At 34.2% G+C, this 9,499-nt stretch overlaps 1 long non-coding RNA gene across 1 annotated transcript; it reads left to right on the forward strand.

Moving 5' to 3' along the window:
• Positions 1 to 225: 225 nt before the first annotated feature.
• Positions 226 to 1,329, forward strand: LOC134263106 (uncharacterized). Its single transcript, XR_009991191.1, has 3 exons — positions 226 to 432; positions 809 to 914; positions 1,084 to 1,329. It is a non-coding gene; the product is annotated as an uncharacterized LOC134263106 (long non-coding RNA).
• Positions 1,330 to 9,499: the final 8,170 nt, after the last annotated feature.

Here is a 9,499-nt window from a genome sequence, read left to right on the forward strand (position 1 = left end):
GACAGAAAATTCTGAAAGTACGGACCTACCTTAATCAGCTTGCGCAAAATCTAGCTCTCTTGGTATGATCCATTAGTTTCGGATTTTGCAAATATCAATCCTTATATACAGCCTGACGCCGTGACGTCAGGCAATGAAATAAACACAAACTCGTGAAATAGGATATGAAGCGCTCTGAAAGTGCAGTTTAATTAGGCTGTTTAAAATTAAAACTACGTTTAACGTCACCCGCGCGCGTAGGTTTATGAGAAATTCGTCTTTGAAAAAAACAAACAATTCGGAATTCCGTATGTCCGTTCCGGTTTGGTTCTTCAATTAGCGACTGAATTCTGCTTCCCGTAGTGACAGAAAATGTGCTTTGATAGCCGCAGTTAAGGCAGTTGGTGTCTTATTAATGAAAACTAGAGAATTAAAGAGTTTGGGACCATAAATGTAAGTAAAAAATAGATTATTTTATGATTATATTAATGAAAAAGTCTTGTTTGTTGATTTTTTTTGTCAGTTTTCGAATCATATATACAGACTGACAGTGATAGACTCTCAGTTCTATTGGCTGAACTTTTCATTGTATTTTGGAGAGAATCGAAAAACTTTTTTTACTGAGTGGAATCTGTGTCAAAAACCAAGATTTATATTCAGTGAAAAGCATCATTTAAATCTTACTAATATGTTTCATATTAAAAATATTTCTGTAAAAATCGAAAGGAACAGTAATGAGTAAAGTAATTGATTTCTTCATAATTTATGTATCTACAAATAGCTACAATTTTTGGGAAAGATAATATACTTGTCATAACCATTTGAGCAGGGAGAAGCTTACTGAAGATAGGGCCTTTCAAGTGGAGGAGAGTAAGGAAAGTGGTTTGGGGTATTCCAAGATGTGAAGAATCCTGTCTTTTGTGTGGAATTTCAAGGTATTAAAAAAAATCTAACAGCTATCAGTATGGTCCAAATATTAGTATTCACACTTTCAAAACTTAATGCTAGTAGATCTAGTACTAAGAAAAAATACGACATAATTCAATTTGAGGATATTTCAACATGAACACTTTTAAATATTGTCATCAATAATTTTGATTGTAGATATTGATCAACTTTTCCCACAAGAAGAAGCATTTGCCTCCAGGGTGCCATGGACGTGTGGCAATATAAATCCAAAGGACAACTGAGGCCTAGTTAAAAGCCACTTTCCTGCACATTCAGTCTTAGACTACATTGTTTGCTAACAATAGGACTCAAACTGATTTACATACTAAGGAAAAACTCTGCTAGGGAAATTAATCTTAGGTGTCATATCAATTAAATGCTCTTATTACTCAATTGTAATGTTTTTAATGTTCTGAATAGGTTAATTTGAATAAATTCACAATTGTTTGAAAATTTTGTTTGTTTATTTTTTTCCTCCCTCCCTCGTAGGTTTTGAACTTTAGATGTGACGTTAAACGTAGAATTAACTTTAAACAGCCTTATTTCGAAGATAAAGAAGATTAGAACTGAAACGAATATCCTAAATACCCAAATTTTTAGTAACTGAAAGTTTTTCAATTTGGTTTTCATTAACATACCCATCTTTAGCATTGTCCGAACGCCACCGCCCATGCTTTTTAAACAGTCTGTCGCAAACACCTGCGGCGGCTGCGGAGGTAGCGCCACCTGATCTCAGACTATGGACACCAAATTTACACTTGTCTAAACCAATCTTTTCAAGTGAATCCAATATGATTTCTCTTGCTCTTGTATAAGAAATTGGACGATTATCCGATCTCAGTTTATAAGTTTGGATTTGAGATCTAAACAAGAACAGAGGAGAATGCATGTCAGCGTTTGACAATTTTAAGAACTTTTCCAACATATTTACAGGACAGGTATCACAAAATGTTCTAGCAATACAAACTTTATGACCAGTTTTATAAACATCTGTTTTACTTTTAACAATGTTAATTTCTACACAAGAAGTCTGTATACAGATATCTGAGTAACGAATGTTGACTATTTTTGAAAATCTCCAAAATTCTGCAAAACCTAATAAGCACATACACAATGTTCTTAAATTATATAAATATCCATCCTCTCCAAATGTAGAAACCAGAGTTTTTAAATGTTCAGGCGTTATAAGCTCTTTTTTAATCACTGGTTTTGATGTCTCTCTAACTGCCCCTTTCTTACCAGTTTTTACCAAAGCTGAGTCACAAGGATCTATATAACCTGCTAGGCTATGTGCCCAACTGATGGCATGTGATCACTATAGCTGAATATATTGTGCCAGACGATTTACATTGTTTTGCTAAATGGATTATATATAGTGCAACTTTGTTTTCCGAAGCAGGAAGTGATTGAATCCCAGTGTTAAAGCTGCTACACCACTTACAAAAGGTATTAAAAGCGTACATGTACTGTTTTGCTGTATTTTCGGCCTTAGATGTTACACAATATCTTGGTAGTTCAGAAGCAAGTTCCGCTAGACGATGATCCTGTAATCCACAATTAATTCCCGTCCATCTGTCCACTTTAAATATATCTGAAAAATGTGTTTATTACAGCAAAAAATTAGCATCTTCTAACTTCAACATATTATATAATGTATCAGGACCTTTTTCATCTGCAATACACCCTGTCTGATGTACCAGGACCACTTGTCATCTGTAATACATCATCTATACATTTGCCCAGCTCGGCAAAAATCTTTGTTTAAAGTGTACCAGGGCCTTAACCATCTGCAACACACTATCATAAACTACAAATTTGCAGCGTCTAAACATACCACAAGTATTCCAGAGCCAAAAAACATAGAACCAAATAGACAGTTCTTGATCTGATCTTGACTGATTATCTCACTTGTATCTTTAAATAATAACACATCTTAAAACATACGCCTTATAAGATAGTTCTAAATCGAAAAACATTGGCCAAAAACAGCTGAGGGCCAGTTAGGTACTATCAAAATGCCATAGGTTTTGCAATTTTATACTGTAAAAGTGGTTATTTACGCGTGGGGGAAATTTACACTACTTACGCGGTAAGCTAAAAACCGCGTAAAATACCTCCTCGCGTATGGTCACAAAATTTCAATCTTTTGGAATAACTCTAGATTATTACTTATACTGTTAGACAGCTTGAACCAGTCGTATATTTATCGTAGTATTGAACACACGTGAATAGATAAATATATTACAAACTGTGATGGAAAACGTAACTGTTTAATATGTTACACTTGTGCGATGAAAAACGCATCTTCATATTAAATATTTTAAAGCAATTAACGTCACGCAATTAAAGCTTCATAGCATCGATACTCATTTTCATTTCCTTTGTAAATTCGTTCATAATCCTTCTTAATTTCAAATGATTAGTCCAAAAAGTTAAATAAACTCACAGTCACTAAAATCATACCTAGCAAATTAATTGCCAAAACTTGAGACGCAGATACAGGTAAGTAGATTTCACTTTGAAGTTTGAGCTAGCGTTAATAATTACAATAAAGCGCACACCAGTTGTTCACACTTCGTAGCATTTGACTGTACATATCGACGTTTTTATTTACCAAACAGTGTAAACAGTATTTTTGTAGTTTGTTTGTAATTATTTTTAATTTTTTTTCTTACTTTTTTCAAAGCGTAACAACCCGATGTTAGTTACGATATTGATGGCCGCGTAAATTTTTCTCGGTAACTCGTGCGACCGCGTATATTATACCCACGCGTAATGTTTTACAGTCACAAACGCGTACTTAACAACCAGTGTAAATAACGACTTTTACAGTAAATGTTTTAAAGTAGAAACTATCAAATGAATGGGAGGAACTAGCCAGTTGTTTCGCCCACCTAATTCTGTGTATAACAATCTACAGCCTCTGATTCAGGATTCCAAAATTTTGAGTTGTATCTAGCAAGTTTACGATTGTTAAAGTTTGCGAATCTATCTGCTGAGAAAGGACCAAACATAGACCTAATAAATTCAAATAATTCATTAGTAACTTCCAAATCATCGTGATCCATAATTTTACTGAAAAAATCTGCCTATTCATTTTCGGAACCCATTGAACATCAAGGGAAATTTTATTTTCGGCACACATTTTGAAAATATTTTATGCTAAAACTTGTAAGTGATGCTTCATGCTACCAGAGTGTTCTATTTTTGCACAACTTTGATTATCTGTAAACCACTTTACTGTCATATTTTTTTTAGTTCTTTCTTGAAAGAACCCAACGCCAATTCTATGGCCTTCAACTCTCTCCATGTAGAACTCATACTTTTCTCATGTTCTTTCCACATCAAATGGAACAACTCAAAATTAACTTTAACTGTATATGCACTTGATGCTGAATTACTTGCATCTGAATAAATGATTACGTTTTTTTCTTTTAACAGAATGTAAAAATCTTGTACTGTCACAACGCATACATTCTACCCAAAATCTTAGTTCTTCAAACACTTGATCTTTATGCTTGAAAAATAGCTTAGAATCCCATGATTCTTTGAAAGCAATTTCCATAGAAGAAAACCTTGTCATAATATTGCAAATGTTACCCATTACTGGAGTCATAGAAATGATCTTCCCCACTACTCTTGCAAGTTCCCTCGCTGTTACATCGGGAAAATGAGTGATAGTTTTCTGAAGACAAAAGATAGCATCATCGATTCGTCTGTCCGGAACTGAAATAGAAAATAGATTTGAATTCCATGTTAAACCTAACCATTCAATGACTTGTTTTGGTATGAAAAGTGATTTCTCAACATTGACCACCAGACCAGCTTCTGACAACGTTTTCTGAATAAATTGAGAATCTAAAAGACATTGGTCTTCAGTAGAAGCGAACACCAAACCATCATCTAAATATAATACAATCATAATGCCATTTTTTCTCAAGTATTTCACGATGGATCTTAAGCATTTAGTAAAAATGAATGGAGCTGACGATGGACCAAAAGGGAGAACCGTATAGCAGTAATACTTTTTTCCCACTGGAATCCTATATAAGTCTGATAATTCTCAGCTATATCTATGTGATGATATCCTGATTTCAGATCGAATTTAATACAGTAAAAACCCTTTTCAACATAATCTAATGCCGTCTTCCAGTCTTCAAATTTTATTTTACCATACTTGACATATTTATTTAGCCTACTGAGATCAAGGATCAATTTCTTTTTGTTTTTGTTTTCGGCGACACTCAGTGTTCTACACACAAATGGCTGAAAAGGAACATCTAAAATACGTTTGTTTTTCATCAAATCTAAATTTCTGAATTAACAAATTCATAATTGTTTATAGCAGACTTGATATTTTGAAAACACATAGATTTGAAACGAAAGGAATTTCATATCCAAATTCAATAACTTTCAAAATAAAAGGATTTGTGCCAATTTCTCTCCATTTACTAACATTTCTTTTCAAATTGTACTTTATCAATGACATTTGTTTTAAATTATTTTTCTGAAGGCATTTCACCTGGCCAGCAAGATTAGAATAGCTTGTATAACCTGTATACTTATCATTGACTTTGTGACTTGTTTTTGGGGCAGTTGGCTTTCCAGTGTCCAGTGGAAAAACAGTTGAAGCATACGTCCCTGGGCTATGGTTGACGCCTTGTGAGTTTGCCACGAAAGGACTGCTGCTGATATGTAAATGGCTGAGATGTAGCAGTAGAGGAAGAACCAGAAGTAAGCTGGGCTGCCGAGCCTGCCGCTGCTGTCGCTGTAGAAGCTCTGTAGGAGCCATACGGCCATACGCTTGTTCTGGGCTTGCCTTTGCTGCCTAAGGGCTCGGTTTTCAGCGCTTCTAATTTTCTTCTCATCGTCAGAGTTGTCGGCAATTTCTCTGGACTGATACTCGTTTACTGTCTTCCACCCTGCAGGAGATGAATCGGCAATACGAATGTATTTCTGTCGCGTTTTCAGTTTTTTCCGCAATTCGCCTATTATTGACACTGATTCACTGTCTTTATTTTCGAAAGCTCTTATCTCTAGTTTTTCTAGACCCTCAAAAATTTCAGCATTAAAATCGTACTGAGCGCGATTCCCTTCAGATTTAGTCTTAAGAGTAGAGTTTTCTTTAAGTTTCTTAGCAATAGACTCCGACTGTTCTGCTTTAAGTTGACCTGAAAGGTTTTGAAATTGTGACGGCAAAACTCCTGTAACAAGCTTCACCACGTCCGAAATATCCAACGGAGGATTACTACCAGTAGTTTCCTTTGTAACTTTCTAATTATCATTAGTCTCTAGCAAAATTTCGTCTCCAGAATCGCCCATGACAGAATATGATGAATGACGAAAACGTGTTGACTGCACGAAATAGAGCTTTCGAATGGCTTTCCCTATACAGAATTTCTTTCACGGTCATTAATAGCCCGTGCTATGAATATTTATGTCACCTGACTAGGTGACCATCCTTACTGCCAATATATGATAAGAATAAACAAACACAAACACGTGTTTGCGTTACATTAATAAATACGTTTACTTATATGTTATGGTCGCTATATTGATCCTTTCACAAATACAACCTATCATTGGCTTCATTTTGACCGATGGGTTTCATTCTAATTTTAAGGCTTTTAATTTTTTTTTAATTCTTATACTGAATTTGACTAAATGGGATGTTCTACCCACCTGATCAATATAATATTATACATGTATAGAGCTTTCTATACACCAGATTTCCAGGATTTTTGTTTTATGCCCTATTCATAGTTTTGTAGTTATTTATGGATGTGGATTTTAGAAAGTATTGTCAAAAAATAAAGTTGTCATGCTTGAAGATAACTGAAATCGTGTAGTGATTAGAATGTACAATATATACACGGGATGATAGGTTTATTTCTATTATTTTTGAAAGGGAAAAAAGTTGAAACCGAAATATAAATAGATACTGATAAATTCCGTAAAACACGAATGATAGGTTTTTTTTTTCAATATTCAACGTTACACCGGCATCAAATCAGACGCGTATCATTACCGTCACATTTTCAAAATTATCAGTACCACTCTATACTCAGTACCGCAGAAAAAGATTACATTTCATTAGTCAGCGGCTTATAATAATAATAATAATAGTGATTGGATTTATATAGCGCTTTTCTAGCATAAATGCTACTCAAAGCGCTTTACAATCATTATTACCCCAGCAGACCTTAACAATCCAGAATCTTTCTCAGGGCAAGCTGCCGTTATAAGCACTAAAACACTAACATTCTGACAATATCTTTCACTGTCTATAGCCAGGTACCCCTTTTACACTTGGGTGGAGTGAGGAAATTCGTGTAAAGTGCCTTTCCCAAGGACACAACGTCGACTTGCCGCGGCCAGGATTCGAACTCACAACCTTTCGGTTTGGAGTCCGGCACCTTAACCACTAGGCTACCGACGCCAGTTACATTCATTGGACTTGTTTGTAAAGCTCAACAAAGTGGGGGCGGGGTGGGGTGGGGGTGGGGGGTGAAATAAGATTTTGATAAAAGATCTTTTTTCTATTAATAAGAAATCTAAAAGTGTTAAAATTAAGCATTGTTCATTGGTAAACACATTGTCTTTACATAAGTTGTAATTAAAGCTTTTAATTACCTTTGCTTGATTTCGCGTCTGAGAGTCTCTTATTTGGACTATAATAAATTGAACTTAACATATTCTGTGCCATTACTAGCTTTGCTTTGATATGTAGCGGTAATGAGTTTAAATAAGCAATAATCTTATTGATAAACTATAGCGGTCATGATCACCTGAAATTTCAATGCAAAGTGATGGCAGTGAACTTAAATTTTTGTTAGCGTTAATGTTGACCTCCCATATTCAGACCCAATTTCAACAAAGGGATTTTTATCTCCTTGTCATTGCATATTTATTTGCAGGAAAACTGATTTTAGTAATGTAATTTTAATTAAAGCATAAAGATAAAAGGAAGTTTTTTGGTTTCATTAAAATAAAAAAAAAAAACTATTCTTTAGCAAAATTTATCCGACTGTCTATTTAAACAAAGATATATTTAACTCACATGTATCAGAAATAGAGGAAGGTCATTAAAAAGTTGCTAAATCAAAAAAAAGAAGGGAAACAAGATACACTTAACTGATGGAAAACATATTAAAAGCATCCAAATATTTTACATACCCGTTACAAAAACCTTTTCGTTCATCTTTGGAAATGCACATCAGAAATAATGAGACTATAATACACACTTTCAAGAGAATCATTCTCGATTATCAATGTCTTTCAGGATATCCGTTAAACAAATAAATCATGGATTTTATTCCGGCTTTTGGGATTTTCATGTATTCTAGGGAAATAAACGAAAATAAACTTCCCTTTAAGATAAGCTCAGGTTTAATTAGTTTTTTATTTGGTCGTGTTCAAATTAATAAAAGCACAAAAATGCATTCGAAACCTGCAGTGCTACAAAAAGTAAACGTAAAATGAGAAAAGGGCAACTGTTCACACTCTGCACATATTCTTGTGCAAATTAAAGTAGATTTGTAAAGATTATCACAAGTAATGAAACGCAGTTCCAAGTCGTTGTGTTTCGCTTTCCAATCAAGGAATAGGAATCATGCAAACTTTGTACATCCAGATTACGAAGCAAGCCCTTTCCATGTGCACGCTGATACGGTTGGCGTTACTTTAATACTTTTACGATATTAATGGCATAAGCTTGCTTCAAAAATGAAGTTAGTGCCATATGCCATTTATGAAGAGAGCTTAAAAGACGCAACATCCCAGCTTAAAATTATTCACTAAATATGCCCTGTTGTGGTGCGTATCTAACAGATAATTAATTAATCTAAAAAAACAAATATTTTTTTTTCTGTGTTTCAAGATTTGTTGTTTTAAATGTTGAACTAAAGTTTAACATAAATAGAGGGTAAAGAATACAGACACAGACTACTATCATTTCTTACTTTTATCATAACAGTATTCTTTATGTTTCAAAAACGAAGAATTTAGTAAGGGGGTCATAACATCATTTCTTATGGCGTACTACATTACAAAATAAACTATCTTTATTTCTTTCATTTCTCCTTGAGACGGATTCTGCATGTTTCTTTATTGATCATGAGAATCTTAGAAAATAGTATTAAACATGCGAAATTGAAAAAGAAATGTAAATAAGGTATGGATTGATTATGTTACCAGAAACCAAAGAGAACGACAGACAAATGTTTGCACCACAAGATATGTTTTATATCATGGAGAGAGCCAAAAGTTGTACTACAGGCGACATGAACGTAAAAGAGTGTTCGATTTGAAAACATCAGTCTTGCTTTAATGTATAATCGACTTGTTCTATTACAGTAACACAATGATAATGATTTGATAATGAAAGAATTACAAGCAAATTAAATTCTGCCCTTTGAAAACCTTTGGTGTATCCTTACCTAGAGTTCCAAGTAAAGCGTTCGTCGTGATAAGTAATCATTTTGTTTTCTAGCCAAGACAGTGAGTAGTAAGTGTCACGAAGAGCGAGGGTCGTATAGAAACCTACAGACCTATTGAAAGTTACTTATACAGC

This window comes from Saccostrea cucullata, unplaced genomic scaffold, assembly GCF_032062105.1.
Source record: "Saccostrea cucullata isolate Sc308-1 unplaced genomic scaffold, CSIRO_AGI_Scuc_v1 ctg808, whole genome shotgun sequence".
Classification (NCBI taxonomy): domain Eukaryota; kingdom Metazoa; phylum Mollusca; class Bivalvia; order Ostreida; family Ostreidae; genus Saccostrea; species Saccostrea cuccullata.